At 41.1% G+C, this 26,593-nt stretch overlaps 1 protein-coding gene and 1 pseudogene across 1 annotated transcript in view; one reads left to right on the plus strand and one right to left on the minus strand.

The window, feature by feature from the left end:
• Positions 1-26,593, plus strand: part of LOC134654661 (zinc finger BED domain-containing protein 4-like) — a 1,082,235-nt gene that overhangs the window by 297,942 nt on the left and 757,700 nt on the right. The gene's annotated exons all lie outside the window — the stretch shown is intronic.
• Positions 18,646-19,885, minus strand: LOC134654467 (uncharacterized; annotated as a pseudogene).

Raw genomic sequence — 26,593 nt, forward strand, 5'->3', positions numbered from 1 at the left:
AAAAAAACTTAAACACCCCATAAAGTGGTCTAGTTCAGGAATAGAATAAAACTCTCGTCTTCCTACTTTTTTGGGAACGTTTATGCATCCTAACATCCTAAGACGTCCGCCCATTTGTACGTAATTTCATCTTTGGGTTTTGGCCATTTCCTATTTTTGATAGATCTTTGCATGGCCGATATTGTAGGGCCTTTCCCAGATATTCCTGGAGCAAAATATCCCGAAAAATATGTGCATAGTAAGACTGTCCTCGAAAGTTTTTATTATTTTCGAAACTATTGTAGCAATCACTAAAATATCATGCTCTCAAATACTTAATGAAGTTCTAAATGAAATAATAAAACACTTACCTAAATTCATTCAGAGATTTTCAAGATTCAAACAGATTTTCTGCATAAACATAATCGGTTGCATCCACGCGTTCTGAAGTTTTGACAGCTACTGTCAAAATATTTCAACTTTTGACAATCCATCCCACCAGTGTTGCAAGGTGAAATCTTACGTTACCCAATAAAATCATTTAAATTTACAAAGTTAACAAGAGTTTTCGTCTGTAACGGAACTAAACTTTTTTTTATGGAGCATAGTTACCACCCTAGGAGCAAAGTAGGACTATATTACGGTATAGAAAACTTTCAACAGTGTCCTTTAGTTGTACTTGAAGTACTTGAACTGACATGACACCATTAGAACAATGCCTCATCGTGTCAATTTGTGGACAATTTTTTTTTCTCCTTCATAGCTTTTATAAAAATGGCCACTTGGCCGAATATTTCATCGGATGGGAGTTGAATTTCGTAAAAATATTGCTGAATAAATAACCACAACTGTTCACACTCTTGGATAAGCGATGAATATACAATAATGTCTTCGTTTCGTATACAGGTACACGCGTGGATATTTATCCCGTTTCATATGCCACCACGCCAGAGGATCTTGTTTCCGGTGGATATACAGGGTGTTTGGCACATGTACCGACAAAATTTTTTGGGGGGTTTGTGGTGTCATTTCCTTCCCTTTCTTCCTTGGAACCTTGGTGCTAGGAGCCACGGATCTGGAGATACGATTTTTTTATTTTTTTTCATAAATCATCCAAAATCTGATTTTCGAAGCCCCATAACTTTTTTTGTATGGTCTTAAATGCATTGTTTGTATGGTCTTAAATGCATTGTTTGTATGGTCTTAAATGCGTCTTACATTAGGCCTGTCTGCTTCTAAAATTACTAGATTTTTATTACAAATTACAGCATAAAACGAACACATGGATCTTTTTCATTACAAATAAACTGAACATCTGCACTTCTAAATGAAATGAAAAAAAAACTAACATCAATTGGAGAGCTCTTTTTATTTAAAGGTCTTTGGTTTATGACTTCAATAAAAAAAGGCTTTGCAAATCAGATTTTAATCAAAAGGATAAAAAAGACAGACATGGAAATTAAGATTCGTAGGTAAGTAAATTAATTCATCGTAAATTTTGTTCGAACTGTTGTCCTCTCTCCCGCATACACGCCCGACACCTTTTTCTAATTTCATCCGTTGTCGTAGCTAGCACCATTTCATGGTTTGAAATGCGGCGTTTATTCTTTCTACCAACACTTCTCTTGTAGGAACTTCCGTGGAATAAACTAATTCCTTAGCTCTTCCCCAGACGTAAAAATCCAACGGAGTTAGGTCTGGAGATCGAGCAGGCCAAGGGATGGGGCCGCCTCTGCCTATCCATGAATTTGGAAAGGAGTTGTTGAGGTGCTCCCGAACATCTCTCTGGAAATGTGCCGGGCAACCGTCATGCTGGAATACAATCGGCACATCTTCATCTACAACTTCATCATCTTGTAGTAGCTCCGGCAATACAGTTTCTAAGAATTCTAAGTAAACAGGCCCACTTAGTCGAGCTGGTAAGTAGTGTGGTCCGATGAGACGTCTCCCTATCACACCAGCCCAAACATTGACACTAAATTTTTGTTGAAAACTAGTCGGTCTCTTTACGTGAGGATTTTGATCTTTAGATGACCAATGATGCAAATTATGCAGATTCGTTATGCCTTCTCGATTAAAACAGGATTCATCCGTCCACAAAATTCGTTGTAAAAACTGGATGTCATCGACGTCGGTGTGCATCAAAAACTGACAAAATTCAAACCGTCTACCGGGATCGCCTTCTTGGAGACCTTTAACAATAAAACCTAAATTGAAGACTGTGGCAGTTTCATTTATTAACTAACTTTCATCTCACTGCCTCTCCATTACTTATTAATTAAAGTACAAAGCGGTTAGAATCAAACATTCCTTACCTTGGACCGGAGTGTAATGAAAAGCATGTTTGTCATTAGCCCGAAGAACCGACCACACTTTCCAAATCGTTATGTTAAGTGCACGAGCAACGACGCGAATGCTTGTAGTTGGATTATCTTCAAAAGCTTGAAGTATTTCTTCGTCGACTACTACATTATGTTGCCTCACATTAACTCGAGGCTCTTGAAAATTTAAGTTTCCAGTCTCCCTCAAACGTCGATAAGTCACCGAAAATGTGGTGTGGTGGGGTAATCTTCGATTTGGAAATTTCGCTTGATAGACCCTTTGAGCTTCCCGAGCAACACCATCGGCTTTGCCATATGCCATCAGCATATCAGCGTACTCTTCGTTAGTGTAGTTAGGCATGACAATAGCAAAATTAAAACAACGGTAACAAAAGTCAATAATAGCAACGTAGCAAACACAACGTACGTAGTTAACAATTGACCGACGCAGCACAACCATGCACTTCCGTGACGCCACTTAAAATGTGACTACCCTCAGATTTCAAACTAAAATTTGTAACAAAAAACTAGTATTTGAAAGCAGACAGGCCTAATGTAAGACTAACAAAGTATGCATTTAAGACCATAAAAAAAAGTTATGGGGCTTCGAAAATCAGATTTTGGATGATTTATGAAAAAAAATAAAAAAATCGTATCTCCAGATCCGTGGCTCCTAGGACCAAGGTTCCAAGGAAGAAAGGGAAGGAAATGACACCACAAACCCCCCAAAAATTTTTGTCGGTACATGTGCCAAACACCCTGTATTGTTCTTTAAGGTATCCATCAAACTCCCTAATAGCTGCAGCTGTTTGGTTTTCCGGCTGTATAACTGTAGCTTGCTCAAGGTCGTACTCGTCCCAGATCCATGCATTCAATGTCGTAGGGTAAACACCAGTTTTCGGCTATTTATCCGACTTGCTCACTTATGTACGCCTTAAATTTCATCCTAATTCTGTGCACCTACAGTGTTTATTTTTTTATTATAGCATCCTATGATAGTCTAATTTATTAAAATGACATGTATGTGGACAAATACCTCGTTAATAAATTATAAAAAAATATTATTTCCAAAACTAGTAAAAACACCGGTTATCGTCCATCTGGTTCAGTTTTCGGCCTTCTGAGCACCATTTATCGGCCACCTAATTTAGGGCAGAAAAATGGCTCGTATCATTGAGGACTTAGGGTTGATTGTTGCTTGAAAGAAAAACAATTGATTAAGTCACTAAAAGCGGTTTATTTCTTTTAAAAATCAGCCTGATTAGCTTTCCCTACACACCAGCAGGGGGTAACAGGATGGAAAGAAGAAAAGACAAATAGTATGTCCCTTGTTACTTATTAACTTCCTAAGACTTCTTTCCTGACACTGTCAGCAGTTTCGCATAGTAGGCACTGGTACGGTTGAATAGCTGCTTGGCTATATGATAAATGATTAAGATTTGTACATTTTAGGTGATATGTACCATCGAATGCATTGATCACAGCCTATATTCTTTTCTCCCTCTTCCTCAGTCTCACTTATGAGGTCACAATCGCAAGATCCACACTTTATATGGGATTGCGTTTCTTCTTTCTTTTTCTTTGTAACATGTCTTTTCTTTCTTGTGGCTGTTCTTTCTTTTTCTGCTCCCTTTCAAGTATTCTTTTTGAAGTGAAAACTTCTTTAGCGGCGCTGGGCACTTTTTGAGGTGGGGAAAAAATGATGAACTTGAGACAGCGTAAGGCGATCACGTGACCGTAAGATTTAGATGGCATTTAAATCAATAAAGAAAAACTGTTACATTTAAGGATCATAATACTGTATGAAGACATTGCTGTAAGACTGATGGGCGAGATAGAAAATTGTGAATAAAATTTCACGTTTTCTCCATAGTAAATGTATGCATAAGTTTTTATTAATTTGTGGCTTTTTAGTACATTATCGAAAGTTGACCCCTAGGAAACTATTGATACTGGATAGGAATGGAATTTTCATTTTCATACAAATTGTATGGGAAAAAAATTCCTCGATTTGTGGCTTTTCTAGCCGGATTTTTTTTTTTGGTTCCATACAAGCTTTTGATGCTCAATAGGAATGGGATCGATGGGCATAAAACAAAAGTTTGTCAAAAATGACCTTTTTCTCGCACCCTATATGTTTTTTTCAAAATCTGTAAAAGCCAATCTTCATTAATTTGAAATTGAGGGAAGGTCTTCTAAGACCATTTTCTTGTAGCAGCACGGGATCTGGTAGCTGCCCTCACTGACCCAAAAAGAAAATCCACCCTGTTAGGAACAGAATAAGGATAGAATGAAATGGGCGCGAAGATTAAAAGGGATTTAGAAAACAGTACCTGGTCAGTGAGAGAAAATTACTTGGCAATCCCGCGGAGAGCGGGCCCGCTGAACTTCTATGATCTTCTTGTCTTCTTTCTCACAAATTAAGTCTGTCGCTGTCTAGTTATAAAAGAAATAGGATGCAGAAGGCAGAAAATGCACAAGGACTGATATTTTACTTTAATCGAAATTAACACTAAGTGGACGCGGTGTCGGCCATATTACCGCCATTGTCGAAGTGATTTTTTTTTTAAATCTAAAATGACTGAATGTAGTTTCGAATGACGGATATCCGGTAAAATGAAAGAATGTAAATTTGAAGTACAATGTTGCTAGAAGAAATAATATATTCCTAAACATACTGCCCGGGAAGAAATCTCTAAGATTTCTTAAAACATGAGTACAAATTATCTGCTAGAACTTAAAAGAGAAGTACGTTATTCCTTAAAACTAGGTATGAAATTTATTTTACTATGTTTCAATCAGTGCTGGTAAGGAAGAGGGCAAAGTTTAGATACAGGGCGAACTAAATTATTGCCAGTACTAGTCTTTAAAGTAGCTACGCGTGCTATGCCATCTCGTCCTGGCGACAAAGAGACTATGCGAGCTAACTTCCAACAGTAAGGAGTCGTGTTCTCGTTCACAATGAGTACGATGTCATTCACCTTTAAGTTTTCAGATGGTTTGAACCACTTATTACGACCTTGCAAATGATGCAAATATTCTACATTGAACCGACGCCAGAACTGTTGAGTTAAATTTTGAAGAAGTTGCCACCGAGATAATCTATTCAGTTTTTCAGTATGTAAGTCATATTCCGGTAATGAAACCATGTTATCTCCTATGAGAAAATGGGCTGGTGTTAATACATCAATCTCATCAACGTCGTCAGAAATCGGACATAAAGGTCTAGAATTCAAAATCGACTCCAGTTTACAAAATACACTGCTTAATTCCTCGAAGGTAAGAACAGTTTCACCCAGAATACGTCTTAATAGTAATTTAGACGATCTTACGGTCGATTCCCAAAGTCCTCCCATACTCGGAGCAGAAGGGGGATTGAAATGCCACGTAAGTTGATGTTTGAGAAAGTAGTTTTGCACGTCAGAATCCACGGTGCACCGTTTCAGAAAGGAATAAAGTTCTTTTAGATGATTGTTTGCTCCAACGAAATTGGTGCCACAATCAGAGAAGACGTCAGAGCACCATCCTCGTCTACTAATAAACCGAGTAAGACAGGCCAAGAAACAATCTGTAGAGAGATCCGATACTAATTCCAAATGGCACGCCTTCGTGACCATGCAGACAAATATACACAAATAAGCTTTCGTGACTGGAGCACGTTTTAACTTAGACGTTTTTATTAAGAAAGGACCTGCATAGTCTACTCCAACTTTTGAGAATGGTCTACAAGGCGTGACTCTTGATGGAGGTAAATCAGCCATTAAATAATCGGCAGGTTTAGGATTAGCCTTAAAGCATTTGTGACATTTACGTATTAGTCGTTTAATGACAGTCCGAGCCGATAAAATCCAGAATTGCTTACGCAATAATGACAGTAGCACGGGCACTCCCACATGCAAGTACAATTCGTGATAATACAAAGAAATCGGACCACCCCAGCATTTTTATCATTTTTTCAATTTCTGTAAAAACTGTATGTGCTACTGTGACATATTATATACCTAATGAAAGGTTGGCTTTTCCTCTATAAATTGATGTGCTTTTCACAGGTTTACTTCCAATATTTTCAGGCTTTCAGGGCTAAGAACTTTGTCACCCTAAAAATGCATACTGGAGTGAAACTTATGCATAATGGGAAAACTGCGATTCTAAAGATATCAAGTAAAAATTAAAACAATTTTCAGCATTTTAATACCGTATATTGCCTCCTCTAGCCCTACGACATGCAGTCATTCGGTTTTTCATTGATCTTATGAATTTTTTTACAGTGTCTTGAGGGATGCCCGCCCATTCTTCTTCGATCGCAGTCTTTAGCTCCAGTAAGGATTCAGGGGCGGGATTTCTGGCCCGGATTCTTCTTTTCAGCTCGTCCCAAATGTGCTCGATCGGGTTTAGGTCAGGACTGCGGGCTGGCCACTCCATGACTCTGATGCCGACCTCCTCCAAGTACTCCTTAGTGATCCGGGCTGTATGCGGCCGAGCGTTATCTTGCATGAGGATGAACTCATCGCCGATATAACCCGCAAATGGGACCACATGATCAGCCAGGATTTCCTCCACGTACCGACGTGCAGTCAAACCGCCTGAATTCGGTCTGGTACCTGGCCCTGTGATGAACACAATGTCCGTCTTCGCTTCCAAAGAAATACCAGCCCAGACCATGATTGACCCCCCACCATAAGCAACACGTTCCTCGATGCAGCATTGAGAGAACCGCTCCCCAGGTCTTCGGTAGACTCGTACCCGTCCGTCATTGCCAGACAAAGTTATCCTGCACTCGTCGGAAAAAAGTACGGAACTCCATTGCTGAAGGGTCCATTCTTCATGTTCGCGAGCGAAGACGCGTCGTTGTCCACGATGTATTGGGGTGAGTTTTGGGCCATTTGCAGCTCTGTGAGCTGTCAATTCCTTCTCCTTCAGTCGTCTTCTAACTGTCCATCGGCTGATAGACACATTCCTGGTCTCTAGGAGCTTCTGCTGAAGCTGAACGGCATTCAGTCGACGATTTCGTAGCGAGGTAAGAACGATGAAACGGTCATCTCTCTCAGAAGTGATGCGAGTTCTGCCAGTTCCGGGTCTTCTGGATAACGTCTGATCTACGCGGAATCTCTGGAAGACACGTTGAACCGATGACTTCGATAGGTTGAGTTGTCGAGCCACTGCACGTTGACTAAGCCCTCCCTGCAATAGGGCAACTGCTTGGCCGGCTTCAGTCGAGGTAGTATCCATTTTTCTCCAGTTTTTCCAGGTTCAGGCGATGAGAGTAGTGTTCAGGAAGACGTACCAATCACGAATGATGCATAAACAATGATAATGACTGTTTTTATACCTAATGATAAGTGGTCAATTAGTGCATGCGCTAATGAGGCAGTTGGAGGGGGGTGATTTCCAGGCCCATATTTTGCACAATATCCATCCCCACTCCTGAATATTGATGTCATTTGATAGGGCAGAAAATTATCTACCACGTGGTATTTAAATTATCATGATCGAGGTTACAGTTTTTACACAAATTGAAAAAATGTTGAAAATGCTGGGGTGGTCCGATTTCTTTGCACCCGAGTGTAGTTTATCAACAAAGTTGTTAAATGATGTGATTTCGGAAGGATGACTGGGTGTTTCCGTTGTGAGGACAAGTTTGTATACTTCAGTCTTCCTAACACTCGCAGGAAACCCTCTGAGTCAAGGAAAGGAGTCAGTTTTCGAACGTTAGTTCGGTGAGGTAACCCACGTTGCACTAATTTTATTTCAGTGGCGAAAACTGAACCCTGGACAATTTTTATTAACGAGTATAGGGCGTTACGCCATTCGACGCAAGTCAATGGACCCACTCGTTTGGAAGTAGGATTCTTCAAATTATGAACAAATCGAAGACAGTATCCGTGGACCTTCACGAGCTTGTGAAGGGAACTATATTTTAACATGAATTCAGTCGCATCTACCTCACAAGAGACCTTGCTCACGTGGGCAGTAGATACTACCTCCCTCTCAGGATCCGGAGAAACCGTTTTTCGCGCAACGGTATCTTCGGATGGCCAGGTATCTGGCGCTTGCTTAAGCCAAGGTGGACCCCACCAAAGAGGATGTGAGCCAAGCTCCGAGGGCATCAAACCTCGGGAGGCAGCATCTGCAGGATTCATTGAAGATGGTACATGTCTCCAGAGAGAAGGAGACGAGTTCGCTAATATTTGAGAAACTCGGTTTCCCTCAAACATTTTGAGCTGATAAACGGGTGTGCGAATCCATGACAATGTAATGCTCGAGTCACACCAGATTACAATGTCGTGGGCAACATTAATCAGTTCTGAAGAATGTTTGGTAAGTTTAGACGCTAGCAAGGCTCCACACAGCTCCAGCCTCGGAATTGTCATTTTTGTCTGTAACGGCGAAACTTTACTCTTCGATAAGAGCAGATGGACCTCCACTTCACCGTTGATCCTCTCGACACGAAGGTAGACCACTGCAGCGTAACCTTTAAGGGACGCATCTGAAAATGCGTGAAGAGAAAATTTATTGCCATCAGTAGGCAAGACAAATCTGCGTAATTTAATGTTTGATAAGCTAGGGAACTCCCCTATAAAAGAAAGCCACTGAGCCTGTTCATCATCAGGTAAGGGGTCATCCCAGCCAATCCCTAAAAGCCACAACCGTTGCATGAAAGCCTTGGCCATGAATACAATTGGCATCAACCAGCCACAAGGGTCATAAAGGTTGAACACGCCAAAACTGGGGCACACAAAATGTAGTACAAAATTATAATAAAAGTGAAAAAGTATATTATGTTTTACACATTTAATAGCATATTTAACGCTGTTTAAAATAACATTCCATATTTTAGATTTGGTCTACACAGTAAGCCATTTTTCTAACTTTCCTACGTACACGGCTCATAAGACTTTGCACCATGTTAATAGAACACTGTCTTGACGCCCATGTCCACATCTTTTGTAGTTCAGGGACCGATTTTACTCCGCCGCCTTTCTTTTTTAAAATTCCCTTCATAATACTCCAGTACTCTTCAACGGGCCGCAGTTCCGGACTATTTGGGGGGTTGCACACTTTTGGTACCACCACGATCCCATTTGCAGCATACCATTCCATCACTGGTTTTGAGTAGTGGCAACTGGCTAAATCTGGCCAAAACAAAGGTGGTGAGTCATGCTTTCTTATGAAAGGTAGCAAACGTTTCTGCAAACACTCTTTTCTATAAATATCGCCGTTTATTGTCCCGGTAGTAATAAACGGCCGACTTCTTTTCCCACAGCTACATATTGCTTGCCAAAGCAGGTACTTTTTTGGAAATTTCGAACGTTTTTTTAATTTACACTCTTCAGGGGCGTCTACTCTACTTAGGCTGGTATAGAACTCTTGCCCAGGAATTTGTTTAAAGTCACCTTTTATGTATGTTTCGTCGTCCATGACGACGCATGCAAATTTGGTTATGAAATTCTCATAAAGTTTTCGAGACCGTTTCTTCGCGGATGAGTTCTGTTTCGAGTCTCGATCTGGTGCTGCCTAGGCCTTATAACTCCTTAGGCCAGCCCTACGTTTCACTTTTTGAACATAGGACTGAGACATTTTAACTTTTTTAGCAACATCGCGAGACGAAATCTTAGGATTTGAGGCAAACATGTTCACCACCTTCTCGTCCTTTTTTTTATTCTTGACACCCTGCACGCCTCCACTTCCTGGCTTCCGATCTATTGTTAGGTGCGCACGGAACTTTTTTAATACGCGACAAACCGTAGATTGAGGACATTTCAGTCGTTTCGCGATATCTCTGTAGCTCAGTAATGAATTTTCTACGTATTCGTGCAAAATTCGCTCGCGTTGTTGATGTTGTTTGCTCGACATTTTGACAACGAATAAACATAATTTAAAAAAACTTGATAACATTATAGGCCAGTGTCTTGTGACCAAGTAGGTGCCATAAAAGTTTGTATATCTCTATTATTTGCATAGCAATAGTCGATTGTACATGCCCCAGTTTTGGCGTGTTCAACCTTTATATGCAAGCTATGTTAGCAAGCACGGCACGTTTAGTCATTCCTGTGTTAGAAATTCTACTATGATACATGAACACATCAGATGTAGGGTTCCACTTTACACCGAGTACCTTGACAGACCCTTCATTTTGAGGATCAAATGACAATGGTCCTTCACGGACGTCGTCAGGCAAATCAGATAGAAATTCATCACTATTGCTCGACCACTTTCGCAATTCGAAACACCCTTGACTTAGGAGGTCGATCAGTTCAGCTCGAACCTTTCGAGCTGTGTCAGGATCAGGAGCTCCTGCCACTATGTCATCAACAAAAATTTGATCTGACAAAATTTGACTAGCGACAGGGTGTGAGGTCTTGGCCTCCTCTGCCAATCTCAAGATACACCTCATAGCGAGGAACGGACTTGAGGAGACTCCGAACGTGACCGTCCTCAAACGAAATTCTTCAATGGGGTCATCAGGGTGTTGACGCCAGAGAACTCTTTGATAGTCACGATCGTCCGGGTGCACAAGTACTTGTCTGTACATACCCTTGATGTCACAAGTGAATGCGACAGGCTGAAGACGAAAACGTGTAAGTACGTCTACTATGTTACGCTGAAGTTTGGGACCAACATGCAGAACGTTGTTCAAAGACACGCCCGTAGAAGAGGGCATAGACGCATCAAAGACTGGCCTACATTTTGTAGTTGATGAAGACTCTGTCAAAGACAGGCTCCATATGATTCTCGTCCAGATATTCTTGAAACACCTCACTATAGTCTGCCTTGAGTTTAGGATCTCTTTTAAATCTCCTCTCAAGACTTAAAAGTCTCCGAGCGGCCAATTCACGACTATCACCCAACTCACTTTGATTTCCCTTGAAGGGTAAAGCTTTGGTTTCCTCCGATAGCGGCCGTCTCCATACAAATACGACGACATCCATATTTAGCCGTATTATTTAGTATGGAGACGGCCGCTATATGACGGCACCGCTATCCTAGGAAAACCGATCTTAAACGGACAATAAAACGATTTTCATTATCCCGCGAAACATTATTTAAAAAATGATCCTCAATAATTTGATCATCGGGATCAGGAAGTACAGATTGGGGAATTTGTTCAATCTCCCAGAATCTAGTCAGACAATCATCTAACGTCACATGATGAGATGACAGATGAGGAACCGAATTGGTAGCCGGTAAGGATTTACCAATTATTACCCAACCAAAAATGGTTCGGTAAGCCGCCGGTAAGTCAGTGGAAGGCCACACCTTCTCACCACAGAAAATGTCATTGTAGACATCACTGCCTAATAAAATGTCTATAGGCCTAGACAGGAAAAAATCATTATCAGCCAATTGCAGGCCTTGATAATTTGACTTTATGTCCGCAGACAGAGAGACACTGGGCAAGTCGCCAGTAGCATACTTTAAAATGACAGCCGAAACAGTAAGCAACGGCTTGTCAGAAGTCATAGACTTTAAAAACACATTGGTCATTCCATGAGACCGATGAGGCACACTCGGCCCTACACCATAGATAGACACAGGTTGATGGTTATGTTTGAGTTGGAGTCTTTGAACACACTCCTCAGAGATTATCGAACATTCAGCGCCTGGATCAATAAACAAGCGAACAGGTTGGAAATGTCCATCGCCATTCCCAGCAAGGCCCATGGCCGTAGCTAACAGTACATTTGGCAACTTAGGCTTAGTATCCTTTACCATGAAAGACTTCATTGTAGCATTATTAACACTGGTAATGCTATTAGGTTCTTGTTCACCTTCTGGATATGAAGGCTCAACCATTTCAGCCACGACAACAGCTGACTTCACCACAGGTGGAGTGCTATCAGGTAGTGTCGAAGACGGACAGATCAAAGTGTGGTGTTTAGCCCTACACAACTTACATTTATGTAAAGAACTACACTCATGATATTTGTGTGTACCAAAACAATTAAAACACAAATTTTTAGATTTCAGAAAATCTCTACGCTGATCAATATTCAAAGCCTTGAATTTATTGCACATATACATGTAATGATCCAAATTACAATATCGACAATTTATTTCCTTATTGCCTTCTTGGACATGCATCACCAGTTTAGTATTGCGATGAGGCGGTGTCTTGACAACAGGTTGTTTAGGTGACCCGCTAACTGTTGCCTTCAAAGCAATAGACATTTCTATTGCCTTACATTGATATTCCAAGAAAGCAATAAGTTCAGAATATTTAGGAATATCCGATCCAGACAAACTTAATTCAAATTTACTGCGCATCTCCATAGGCAGTTTTTTCAATAGGACATGGAGTAGTATAAACGACCACTCATCAGGTTTAAATTTCAAGGCTCGAAGAGCGGCTAAGTGTTCATTAAAAGTGTTCAAGAAAGATCTCAAGTCAGACCTTAAATTTACAATGGCAGGAAGCGACATAATAGCTTCTAAATGCGTATCGGCAATAAGTCGTATATTGGAAAATCGGTTCTCCAATAATGTCAAAGCAACACCATAGTTTTGATCAGTAAGCGGCAAGTGCTTGACTAAATCAAGAGGTTCACCTGATAAACATGATATCAGATAATGTAATTTTCTCACAGGTTTGATGGTAGCACTCTCGTCAATTATACTTTTGAATATATTTATGAAATTTGTCCATTTCGTGACATCGCCCGTAAATGATGGAAGCGAAATGCGCGGCAGAGGTATATCAGGTGTGCAAAACTGTGAGTTACCTACGTTCGCAGACGTCGACGTATTCGCCGGAAATAATTGTGCATAAATAACACTTACACTGTTCAATTTCGCGTCATAAGCCAAAAACTCTTCGAGGTGCTTGTCAGGATCGAAACCTGCACGCTTCGCCGCTTTCACCGACACATAAGCGTCTTTAAACTCGTTTTTTTTAGGGTTCCGTAGCCAAATGGCAAAAAACGGAACCCTTATAGATTCGTCATGTCTGTCTGTCTGTCCGTCTGTCCGTCTGTCCGTCCGTATGTCACAGCCACTTTTCTCCGAAACTATAAGAACTATACTGTTGAAACTTGGTAAGTAGATGTATTCTGTGAACCGCATTAAGATTTTCACACAAAAATAGAAAAAAAACAATAAATTTTTGGGGTTCCCCATACTTCGAACTGAAACTCAAAAATTTTTTTTTCATCAAACCCATACGTGTGGGGTATCTATGGATAGGTCTTCAAAAATGATATTGAGGTTTCTAATATCATTTTTTTCTAAACTGAATAGTTTGCGCGAGAGACACTTCCAAAGTGGTAAAATGTGTGTCCCCCCCCCTGTAACTTCTAAAATAAGAGAATGATAAAACTAAAAAAAATATATGATGTACATTACCATGTAAACTTCCACCGAAAATTGGTTTGAACGAGATCTAGTAAGTAGTTTTTTTTTAATACGTCATAAATCGCCTAAATACGGAACCCTTCATGGGCGAGTCCGACTCGCACTTGGCCGCTTTTGTTTGAATGAGATCGCTGCATCTCGTTTTGAATTCAAGAAGTTTTGTATTATCTTCTCCAGCAGATTCCGCGGCACTGTATAACAAATCTATTTGAAGTTTGGCCAATTTGTAACGTATTTCTGCACTCATTTTTCACAACACCACGTACTCCTTCAAAACACTATAACAAACCACAAAGTAACAAAGCTGCGGGCTTTGTTATGCAAACTAAAGCAATAAACAACTCGAATAAGTTTAATTTTAACCTCAAAATTAACGTGACACTGACAGGACAGGAATCGAATGACACTTCACTTCGTTCAAGTCGTTCACGCGCATAGACTAAAAATAAGGTATGTTTGCACTGTACTCGAACTGAACGGAATGGGAATGACTTTTAAAAACGCTCAAACTGATTGTGAACGTGAACACTAGCCTTATCTTGCTACCACCACTGACGAAAAAGAAATGTGATTCCACCTTCAAATTTTTTAAAAACGTACGACTCTAAAATGCAAAGCAGACAATTAAACGTATAATGACGTATTTCTTTTAACGTTTAAGGCAAAGTATGATATACATATAATACGTTACACGTAGACAAGAAAACTAATTACTTTCGTAAGAATAATGCAACACATGCAGTCACCTTTGATAAAATATCCACGAACCGAGGACAGACAATTACTTTTAAGTGTTTAAAAGTACGACAAATGCAAACTTGCAGGCATAAATGTATCGAGTACAGACAGTAAATTAATTACGACAAATGCAATCTTGCAGACAGTTAACTTTAGTTGGACAAATTTGACTTGACAATTAATGGCCGACCGTATGAAATGAAATTATTTCGAATGAATATGTCCGGTTCTACTAAATAGATTTTTAAATATCCTGCTCGAATGGACCAAATTTTATGTTAGGAACAGAATAAGGATAGAATGAAATGGGCGCGAAGATTAAAAGGGATTTAGAAAACAGTACCTGGTCAGTGAGAGAAAATTACTTGGCAATCCCGCGGAGAGCGGGCCCGCTGAACTTCTATGATCTTCTTGTCTTCTTTCTCACAAATTAAGTCTGTCACTGTCTAGTTATAAAAGAAATAGGATGCAGAAGGCAGAAAATGCACAAGGACTGATATTTTACTTTAATCGAAATTAACACTAAGTGGACGCGGTGTCGGCCATATTACCGCCATTGTCGAAGTGATTTTTTTTTTAATCTAAAATGACTGAATGTAGTTTCGAATGACGGATATCCGGTAAAATGAAAGAATGTAAATTTGAAGTACAATGTTGCTAGAAGAAATAATATATTCCTAAACACACCCTGTATAGTGCATTGAGGTAAATCCGGGCGTTATGTCAGTTTCCTGCGCCCTGAGCAGCGGTGCCCGGTGCCGTGGAGCAGCGGTTCGTAGGACCGCGGGGCACGTGGCCTCTGCACGCGGGTCACCCGCTAACTCTGGACTAGTAGTTGCCGCGTCCGTTTTTCTTGTGACGCGGAGAGACGCTTAATCAAATCGATTCCGCATTGATTTTAGGGTATTTATCGGTCGGGTTAGTAATAGCGGCCTTACAGCCCCGACCTGGCCCCAAGCGACTGCTATTTGTTCTCGAGACTTAAGGGGAAGACGATTTTCTTCGGATGATGAAGTGGCGATTGCGATGGTCGCGGCCGTAGCCGCGGCGATGGACGCGGCCGTAGCTGCGGAGATGCCGATGGTCGCGGGCGTCGTCGTAGAGTGCATCCTCAGTGCTTTTTTGTGCTGTGAATCCATACTGTCTTCGATTCAGTCCCCCATGCTGGGATATCTCCCATGTAAGTCTGTTAAAAATCATTTTCTCCAGAACTTTGCGGTTTGCCCATGACCGGTAGCAGTCCTATTGGGCGGTATGATTTGGGTACCGCATAGTCATCTTTGTGGGGTTTGGGAATTATCCTGATGTAGGCCTCCTTCCAGCATGTTGGGAAGTATGCCATTCGTAGGCACTGGTTGTAAATTGCTAGTATGACCGGGGTCGCTCGCAGTGACCTTTCTGTAATGTCCGAGGTTATTCCATCCTTTCCTGGGGCTTTATTTGGGTTCATTCCTTCTAGAACCCCCATAACCTCCTCCTCAGTGAAAGGCTCGAACTGGCGTTCTTGAGGTGGGGTTGTTTTGCCAGCCTTCCTAATTTGCTCTGACTCCCGCCTTATCAGAGTATGGTTTCCCTCGTCTTCTTCAGGGTTATCCGTGGGAAAAAATATTCCGGCCAATAACTTCGCCGACTGTTTTTCATTTAGTATGATGCCGTTTGTTGCCTTAAGTAGGCGTTCCATGTCAGATCCTCCTGCCATGCATTTCTTAATAACTCTGTATGATTTTAATTTTTAACAAGCAGAAACGTCTGCGAACGATGCTATTAAGCTTAGAATAAATTTAAAAGACAGTAATTTTTCCACTTTTAAAATTAACTCTGTATGATGTCTTCCATAGGTCCTCGTTCTTTTGCTGCGAGCAAAAAGTTTCCAACTACCCGTGATTGTGTTTTCGAGCAATTCCTTGTATTGGGCGCGTGCCAGTGCATACTCCTCATACACCGTAGGTCTCCTAACGGGATTTGCCTTCGATATTCTGCGCCTTAGAATTGTTACCCTATTTTTAAGCTCCCCAAGTTCCTTCGTCCACCAAGGAGACTTCTTTGCCTTTGTACTCTCCCTTCTCTAGGAATGGTATTGATACAGGCGTCCTGTATAGCATCTGTGAGATCTCTAGTGACTGTTTCAAGTTCCTCTGTAGTCTCAATTTCCATCACTCTCTGGACAGTAAGCTGTCTTTGTTGGAGTTGGTTCCTCAGGGACTCTATATATTCAGGCCATTCGGCCTTAGAGGTATCATATTTCCTGGTGGAGGTGGAAGTTCTATGCATTCGGCTTCCTCTTCTGATTAGGCTGTATCTTATTCGCCTGTGGTCTGTTAATCCTGTGTCCTCGGTGACCACTCTCCAGTTTACTACTTCAGCCAGCCATTTGTCGGTGCACATTGTAATGTCCACTATACTGGAGTATTCTATTCCGCCTCTATGCGTGTAGAAAGTGGGTGTAGAGCCTCTGTTGAGTATGTTAAGGCCGCATCCCGAGAACATGCTACGCTAACTCCGCCCCTCTCCCATCCTCTCTTGTACATCCCCACCAGTGGCTAAAGGCGTTAAAATCGCCTCCTATTATGGCACCTTTGTCTCCCAGGGATCCCACTATGTGCGTCAATTTGTCAAGGTAGGGTTCGATTGGAGTGTCCCCCTCAAAATAGCAACTAACGGCGCCAAAGGCCATGGACCCGTGCTTGATGGTGGCAGTAGCTATGTTCTTTGCGATTTGGGTTGGGTCCACGACTAGTCTCAGTGTGGGGTTCAGAATTACTAGGGCAGCTTTGACAGGTCCCTCTCCTGGGGTTTGTTGAATCACTCGGTGTGGGGTTGTGATGTACCCTCTGGCTCCCACATATGGCTCCTGGAGAAGCAAGATGTCCACTTCAGTGTTTTCGGCCTCTGTTATGCATTCTTTGGTCGCCGCATATCCTCTGCCCAAATTTACTTGTATGAATGATAGTGGTTTTATCCTGTCCTGGTTTGTTGGGTGCGTGTATGGTTGCCTGGTTTGGTTCGTTACCGGTGTGCCCTCAGCAGTACTGCACTTGTGATCGGGTTATCCGATCCCATTTTACCCACTCTGGGCAGTCGGATCTGTATGCCGGGTGGTCGGATTTGGTCGGGTACTTGCCGTCGCAGTTTTTGCACCTCGGTGGTTCTTCTCGGTTCGGGCATTCCTTGGTATCGTGGTCCTTAGAGCAGTATCCACACGCGGTCTGTTCAGAGCATTCCCTTGCAAAATGCCCAAATTTCAGGCAGCGGAAACATTGCAGCACTGGGGATTGGTCCACGGCATGCACCACCTGATAGCCAAGCTTTACCTTTTGGTCTTTGAGCTTGGACCAAAGCAATGGGCTCCAGGATCACGTTCGTGGTAGCAGCCGTTCTGCCCCTTGTTCTTCTTAATACCCTTATTTCTTCCTCAGTTTCCGCCGTGTTGCTGAGGTGGGCTCTATTTTGGCGCAAGATAGCTCCTGGGATTTGCGCGTCCGTGAGGTCTCTGGGCACTCCCTTTAGTCGGATCTGGGGCCTCCTTAGGGCCTTTGCGTTTACCGTCAGTGTTGGACATTTGCCTTTTATCTCCTTGATAAGAGTCTCTCTATCTGCCTCTGTTTCCAGACCTATAGCGGCCTTTTGGTTGCGGAGGTTCCTCACATACGTGACCCCTATGCCCGCCACCCCATAGTTACGCCTATGGTTTTAAGCCACATTTTGTTCACCCTCTGCATTTTCGCCAATATTTCTCTTGGCGGGGTGAACTTTGGGGGGCAGAACTTGTGTGGGTTGGCAGTTCTGAAGTATCCATAGTATGTAAATATTTGTGCGCTCTCGTGGGCTCCCAACCCCTTCCCATGTATGTTGCGGAGGTGTCTGTGAACGTTTCTAAGATAAGATAAGATAAAATTTATTTCATTAAAAAATATCCAACAATTACAAACAATCATAATACGCTTAAATAGTTACTTAAATATTATAAATGTACAATCATGGTTTAGAAAAGTAAACAAATAAAATAAAAGATCTTGTAAGCAAAAATTGTAACTGGTTCTAACATATTTTACATCAATACCTAAACTAAGTAACTTAATACTTGTATCTTAGGTATTTCGTGTTAGTAGGTCAATGTAGTGTAGTAGTTAGGTGCTTATTGTGCATTACAATAAAGATTACCTATAATTATAGTACAAGAACGTAGGTAAATAACAGTGAATTAAATCATTTCAACTTTGACAATTTACAAGGTAGTTACAAAATAGGTAGTTTTTTTAGAGATAAGTAATGAGGCGTTTTAGGCGCCCTCATAGTCTATGTTATATAAATGTCTTATTTGGGCACTTTTTTTCGCTGGGCACTGCTCATCTCCGGTTTTGTGGTCGGATGGTTTTTTGAAACGCATACACGTAGCGCATTTCGAAGGTTCAGATAGTTTATGTAGTGCATTCTTTGATGGTGTGTCCTGATAATCCGCAGTGACTACATGTAGATTCAGCTTTCCTGCAGTACTTGGCAGAGTGACCGTAGAGCTGGCATTTGTAACATCTACTCAAGAGAGTAAAATCTCGTGCAGGGCAGGAAGTCCAATTGATAAATACGCGCTGTTGCTGAATGAGGATCCGTCTTAGTTCGGCTGAGCACTCTAATATATAATTACATGTGGCTAGGTCCTTTTTGCCAGATTTATGGCTTAGTTTCATCGAGCTCATAAAAGTTTCCCTAGAAATATTTGGATGCTGATCTACAATATTTTGTTCATAAATGCATTCAAATACCTCGTTTTCTGTGATATTCGAGGGAACGCCTAGCAAGATAATTTTGGGTCTCCTTTTGGTGGTTTCTTCCAGTTTTAATCCTGATTTTTGAAGCTGCTGGGATGCTTTTAATTTTTCTAGATCGTCCTTGCGGTCGGTATTTATAATAACGCCTCCGTTCTTCGTCCTTCTCATTCCGCGAACATGTAGTTTAAGGGCTTCGGGTTTTATTAGGTCCTGTACAAGTTTTTTGGTGTCCTCGCTAGACTTGTCCTTCTCCGTAGGGTAAATTACAATAGAGTTGCTCTTGGTAGGTACTATAGATGAGTTGTTACCTGTTCTCACTTTGTCGGCGAAGGATACTTTTGACTCTATTTTAGGGGCAACTTGTAGACTATGCTGGAGCTCCTTGATTTGTTCTCGGATGTTCTTCTGCTCGGATAAAGCTTTTGAGATGGGCATTGTTGACTAAAATTTGCTGCACGGCCAGCTGGGACACTCCTGCCACATTCCTGCTTTCCTGCTAATTTTATTTATTCTAAGCTTCTGGTCCGAATTTAGTTTCCCTTCATTTGCAATGGTGCATATTTCGTTTAAACATTGTTCTATCGAGGATAGCCAACCTTGGATTTCACTGGTCGACACCACATCAACCGACGCGGGCTGCGCTGTAGGTGCTGGAGAGGGCACAGTCGGGTCCGTTTTCGTAGGTCTTCCTTCGGGAGGAGAGGGGTCCTTTCTATTAAATGCGTCTTCCATGTTTGCGTAATTTTGTCCCCATTACACACTTTGATTTGCGAAACGTGTAAAATTCGCAGTTATTGAAAAGTGCTGATGTTGGATTGACACAGTTACACAATTATTGTTATTTAAAATAAATTCAGAATTTTAGATGACACGACCGCCCACGACGGCGTCCGCGATACGATTTCTGGTTAGGTTAGGTTTTTTTTTTAACTATATTTTTTATAGGTTTATGGTCCCCGCTAGGAATACGGGCGGCCATCCACCTTGCAACGGTATTCATATGTGGGCCCCTGGGCCCGACTCGTTTGTCTGTAACCCAGGAGACCACTTATTTACAATTTAAACTTAATCTTAGGATCTCTATGTCCAATGTAGCTGTGTCCGGTTCTGTGTTTTTTGAGCAGCTTGCGCTGTTCATTCTGTGTGCAGTGTGGAACTGCATGTGTCATCGTCCTCGCTGGCCGGAGTAGCGGGGCGGAGTCCTCGGTGCGTGGAGCACCTTTCTGTGCGCGTCTCTCATCTTGTCGGAGCAGTGGAGCAGAAACGTTTTGAGTCATGTTCGGAGTGCAGTGTTGCCAGGGCTCTGGAGTCATAAGTTACGTTTCGTTTCCCTAAAAGTCACGTTTTTGCTGCTTAAGTCACATTTTTATAGTATGGGTTGGTAAATCGATTTTAATAGAAGAAATTCCGAAAATAATATATTACACAAAAATTCTACTAACCTTATATGATTTTACAGTACATATGGCCCTATTTTCCCGCACTAGTGCGTAAAGTAGCACTTTTCGTGTGTATGTCAAAAGTTTAAAGGGCCATATGTACTGTAAAACGTTGTACGATACACGTGCGAATAGGTAATTCGCAACTCGTGTCGATTTAAAACACTCTCTTCGGTCGTGTTTTAATTTATCGCCACTCGTTTCGAATTTCCTCTTTTCCGCACTTGTATCGTAAATAACTATTATGTGATCGATTTCATGAATTGTAAGTTCCTTTTTTTATTTCTTGATTTTTTTTTCGTTTTCAACACGAAAAAAAATTACCATAATAAGTTATTATAAAGTCAGTCAAATAACTTTGTCAGTGGAAGAGGGCGCGAAATTGAATTCTCTTTGGGATGATAGACCCTTCGCGCCTAAATTTTTTAAATTTGACGCTTTTTTCTACTTAATGAAATGGCTTGACAGACTATAGTTTAGGCCTGTCCAGACGAGGAAAATTTTTCGACGGTCTGATTGAATTGTCCGATTGGGTCGGGACGTGCGGACGCAAACGCCAATTTGGCTCGCCGATTATGACCGATAGTACCGATATAATGGAGTACGGACGCAAGAATACCAATTTGTGACGCTAGTTTTCGCGGTTAGGGGCATTTTTTAATTAACAGCGGTCAAATATCACCATAAAATTTAAATTGATAAAACTGGCCAAATTGGTGTTTGCGTCCGCGCGTCCTGGTTTGATCGGATAGTTTGGTCGGATTGGCGGGGGATGGTCTTCGTCTGGACACGCCTTAATCTACCAAACTTAACTCAGTCACATGAGTCCACAAACTACTAACAAGATACAATTCACAGTCAGTCAGTGCGAGAGAATTTTTTTAAAGTTTACACTGTTTAAGCCCCCTCCAGACTATGTGCGTGAATCGTGGTGTGAAAGCGCGAACGCGAGTGTGGTGTCGATTTCCCTGTCTGCGAAACTTTAATCAAAAGAAAATAAAAAAGTATATGCGTAAATAATTTACCCCCGGCTAAAATTAATGGTTTTAGAGCGCTCAAAAATCTCACAATAACTGATGTAGTACAATGAGTAGTATAGATACAGACTAAAAGAAATGAATCATTACTAATGATTCATTACACAAAAAAAACTCTTATTAAACTATATAACACCGTCACGTCAAGGTAACAAATCTCATTTTGCCATGACTATGATAAGACCTAGTGATAAACATGATTGTTGATGTATCGTCAAGGGTCAGTGCAAAGTGTCAAATTTAAAGGGCTTAGTAAGCTTGGTTGGGAGCATTCCTAAATAATACGAATTGCAAAACTAAACTTGTCCAAAAATCGACTATCTTCAAAAGTCACAAAAATTGCCCCAAAATCATAAGTCACGCACATGTCACACGAGAAGGCGAAAAGTCACGAAAAATGTGACTTTTGTGACCATCTGGCAACACTGTCGGAGTGTGATGTGTGGAGCATGCTTCATCGTCCGCGCCTCTTGTCTTGGCAGACAGAGCAGCGGGGTGAAGTCCGCCGTGCATGGAGCACTTCATGGGTCACCGGCCGCGCCTCCGGTCTCGGCGGCCGGAGCAGCGGGGCGAAGTCTTCCGTGCATGAAGCGTCTGCCTGCACTTCATCTTTAGTCCCTATGTCCGGTGTGGCTGTGTTCGGTTCTGTATTTTGGAGCAGCTTTCGCTGTTTATTCTGTGTGCAGTGTGAGGCACTGCATAGGTCATCGTCCTCGCTGGCTGGAGTAGCGGGGCGGAGTCTTTGGTCCATGGAGCACCTTTCTGTGCGCGTCTCTGGTCTTGTCGGACCAGTGGGCAGAGACGTGTTGAGTCGATTTTCAGAGTGTGGAGCAGTTACTATCATGGGCTATCTTGTTTATTTACATGTATCTGGTTATATGGAAATCTGTGTACATCATTATTCTAATCAATCTTTATTCAAGCATTTTTTTTTTCAAAATATTATTTGTATCTCCTTGGATATCACGGGCCTATAATCCCGGTTTTTTGATAGGCTTGCTTGGGGACACAGATCCAACACGTTGTTACAAGTATTATTTTAGGGGAGCTAACCTAGAAGATTTTAAAAGGAAAATACAAACACTGTAGTTACAACTTTTGTTTTATTTAATAATAGTCAATACCCGGGCCTTAAGGGCCTTGCATACACTGCAATTAACTTAATGCTAGCTCTTAAAAATTCTATTAGGGACCGGAGAGCAAAAGTGGGTCTAGCGACTACCTACCCTTACGGTTGAACGTTATATTAATATTATTCTTATTATTTTAAATTAATGTTGGGCGCCGTAGAAGGAACACTAAAGGTTGAAAAGAGCTGACCTTGTCCGTAGAGTTTAGGGTACCAGATTATCTCCGCCACGTCACCACAAGCTCAGGTACAGGACCAAGAAAGCACTCGCCGACTGCTAGGCACACGCTGACACCCGGGCACACAAGGGGTAGAAGCACGCTCCATGCGGACTTATAGGTTAAGTATAGACCCTGGAAAGGTTTTCCAATAGTAAGACAAAAGTACACAACGTTATGGCAACGCTGAAACCTAAATAAATTGCAACAAAATGGAGTCAAGACGTACATAATTTCGAATTTGGAACGGAACGCGTCAGGTCAAAGGTTATTATTTGACCCGCGCAGCGGAAGGTTATACTCTAAAAAAACAGATAATGACTTACTCGCGGTGGAAAAACGGCCCGCAGATATGATATTATGCATCGATATGTCAACACACGCGAGGTCTATAAATGGTGGGCTCATAGGCCCCGGAAATCCACCGGCATGGATCCCGGTATCTCGCCTGGACTGAAAATAAAATTCACCACACTATTAAATCGAATCTTACACACAAAACCCAGTGTAAAAATCACCAAAATACTCACTTAAAAGGGAGATTGCTCCCGAAGAACATGGTACTGGTACAGGTTAACCTTTCGGCGATAAAATCAAAAAGAACGTCCAGCGACGTGGCGAGCCATCAGTGACGGATCCAACGACGGGGTTGCCAGAATTCGAACAGAGCTCGTGCGATCCTAGGTGACTTTGCAAAAACAACGTTTCTTATCTTATTTAGTTTGCTTGGAATAATATTGAATACAACGCCGATGAATAAAAAAATATTTGAAGACAAATTTAATTCTGATTTAAATTTTCACGATTTTTACACATTATTAAATTATACAACGGGACTTAATCGCGTATCTAAGTTTTAAGATTTACCTCCGACGTTTCGAGGACGGCGTTGTCCCCGTGGTCTCGGAGAAGACTGGCTTAAGTTGACATCAGCATCAAAAATTTAATTTAAAAAACGACTTGCGATTAAAAGAAAACCCGAAATGTAGGAAGGTACCGAAATTATTTTTTTAAACTAGCAACCAGGACCATGTTCGTCTCGACAGCGCGCTGCGCGAGTACGTTTGCGCTCACTAGATGGCGATAAGGGTATCGATCGACCACGGACCGTGTATAATTTGGATTGAGAAATGAATGAATAAAATTTTGTTGTTACAACGTAGAGGCCCCTTGGAGAGCTTTTATGTCATGTAGAACGCCTGCTGGAACCCGTTCACAGGTGCAACAATATTATTATTAATATTAATCTTAATTCTAATTTAATAAGCTAATACAAATATATTAGTGTTTGCCGCTGTCTCATGACTCATATACACTTGCACATGGAGCACGGAGCTGACGGAGCAGTTATAGTAAGTAAATGTAAGAAAAGTATGAAAAATATAATAACAATATTATCATATTAATTTTTTTTATTTAATAAACTAATGTAATAGGCTAATACAAATATTCTAGTTTTTGCCGCTATCCTATGACTCGTGGTCAATTGTACATGGAGCATGGAGCAATTATAGTAAGTGATACTAATAAACGTATGCTAACAATTTTATTATTATTAATTTTAATAAACTAATGTAAAATAAATTATCTGATTCTGATTCTGAATACGCTAATACAAATATTCTAGTATTTATCACTGTCTTATGTCTCATAGACAGTTACACATGGAGCGTGGAGCAGCAGCAATCATCCCATTGCCGCTCCGTGGGTCCAGTCTTGGGGCATCACTCGGTGGAGCAGACCATTTGTATGTATTTATTTATTCTCCTTTATCTTTAGTCACTTAGAATATTCTACACTGGCGCACGCGAGTGGCGCAATTTAGTTCGTCCCGTGGCGCGCACTGCACTTAAATTGTATGTTTCACTGGCGCACACGGATGGCGCATTACTTTGGCGCAAAGTGGCAGAGCGTGGCGCAGTTCGACTGCTCCGGACCACGTCTGGCGCGGGACTGAGGTTAGGTTAGGTTTTTTTTTTTTTTTCTTTAATGATATTCTGAGAGTTTATAGACATATGGTCCTCGCTAATGGATACGGGCGACCATATGCCCTGCAACTGCAACTGATTTTATACAATACTGAAAGTTATTATGGTGTGTCTAATTTCCTGGAGCATTTACAATTTTTTCTTTTGAGTTCTGAGTTCGTGGAGTGGCTATGGCAATAAAGTGGCTATGGATGGAGCATGGAGCATTTACAATAAATTCTATGTTCATGGAGCAGTCATACATTTAACTATTAAATCTGCAACTATTTTACAATTTTCCTTCTAAGTTCGTGGAATGGCTATGGCAATAAAGTGGCTATGGATGGAGCATGGAGCATTTACAATAAATTCTATGTTCATGGAGAAGTCATACATTTAACTATTAAATCTGCAACTATTTTACAATTTTTCTTCTAAGTTCGTGGAGTGGCTATGGCTAGTGGCTGTGGATGGAGCATGGAGCATTTACAATAAATTCTATGTTTATGGAGCGGTTATACATTTAACTATTAAATCTGCAACTATGTTTATTTTATACAATGCTAGTAATTATTATTTTGCTGTCTAATTTCCTGAGGCGATTATTCTGGAGCATTTACAATTTTCTTCTAAGTTCGTGGAGTGGTTATGGATGGAGCATGGAGCATTTACAATAAATTCTATGTTAATGGAGCGGTCTTACATTTAACTATTATATCTGCAACTGTGTTTATTTTATACAATGCTAGTAATTATTTTGATATATCTAAGTTCAATCAATCAATTTTTTTTTTTTCAATTTTAAATTCAATTTTTCTTCTATGTTTATTTTATACAATGCTAGTAATTATTTTGATATATCTAAGTTAAATTTTTCTTCTAAGTTCGTGGAGTGGCTATGGATGGAGCATGGAGCATTTGCAATAAATTCTATGTTCATGGAGCAGTCGTACATTGCTGCGCTGTGTGTGCGCCCTTACCGATATCGTATGGACATCTTTGCTATTTTGCTCCACTTGCTGTACTCTGGGCAGTCTAGGCTGTATGCGGGATGGATGTGCTCCCTTCCCTTCTTCTGGCAGTTGGAGCAGATTGGGTCTTTGTTGTATCGGTTTGGGCATCTGCGTGTGTCGTGTGTTTCTGCACAATATCCGCATCCAGTTTTTGCAGTGCAGATTGATGCTCTGTGGTTGTATCCCAGGCAATTATAGCATTGAAGCAGTTGTTGCTGCTCCACCGCCACCACTGACTGGTACCCTATTCTAATTTTCCTTTGTTGTTGTATTCTGTTATATATCTCTGGGCTTACTTCTATTATCACGTTCTTTGTATGGCTATCCCTTCTGTTTATGTGGCGTATGTATTTTATATATTTCTCATTTCCAGTTAAATTGCTTGTTATATTAGGGTTTTGTCTTTGGATTGCATCTGTTATTTTGTCTCCTACATTTTCGTTGATGACTCCTATTAATTTTATTTGCGGATTTCTGAGTTTGGGAACATCCACTGTCACGCCTGTATTATTGTTTCTGATTGCTGTGCTAAGTTTCTCTCTGTCTTCTTCATTTTCGCAGTTTATGACTACTTTATTGCTCTTAGTATATCTGATTTGCTGTATTCCGACTCCAAGTTGTATGACATCTACCTTAT

Source organism: Cydia amplana, chromosome 15 (assembly GCF_948474715.1).
Source record: "Cydia amplana chromosome 15, ilCydAmpl1.1, whole genome shotgun sequence".
Lineage (NCBI taxonomy): Eukaryota > Metazoa > Arthropoda > Insecta > Lepidoptera > Tortricidae > Cydia > Cydia amplana.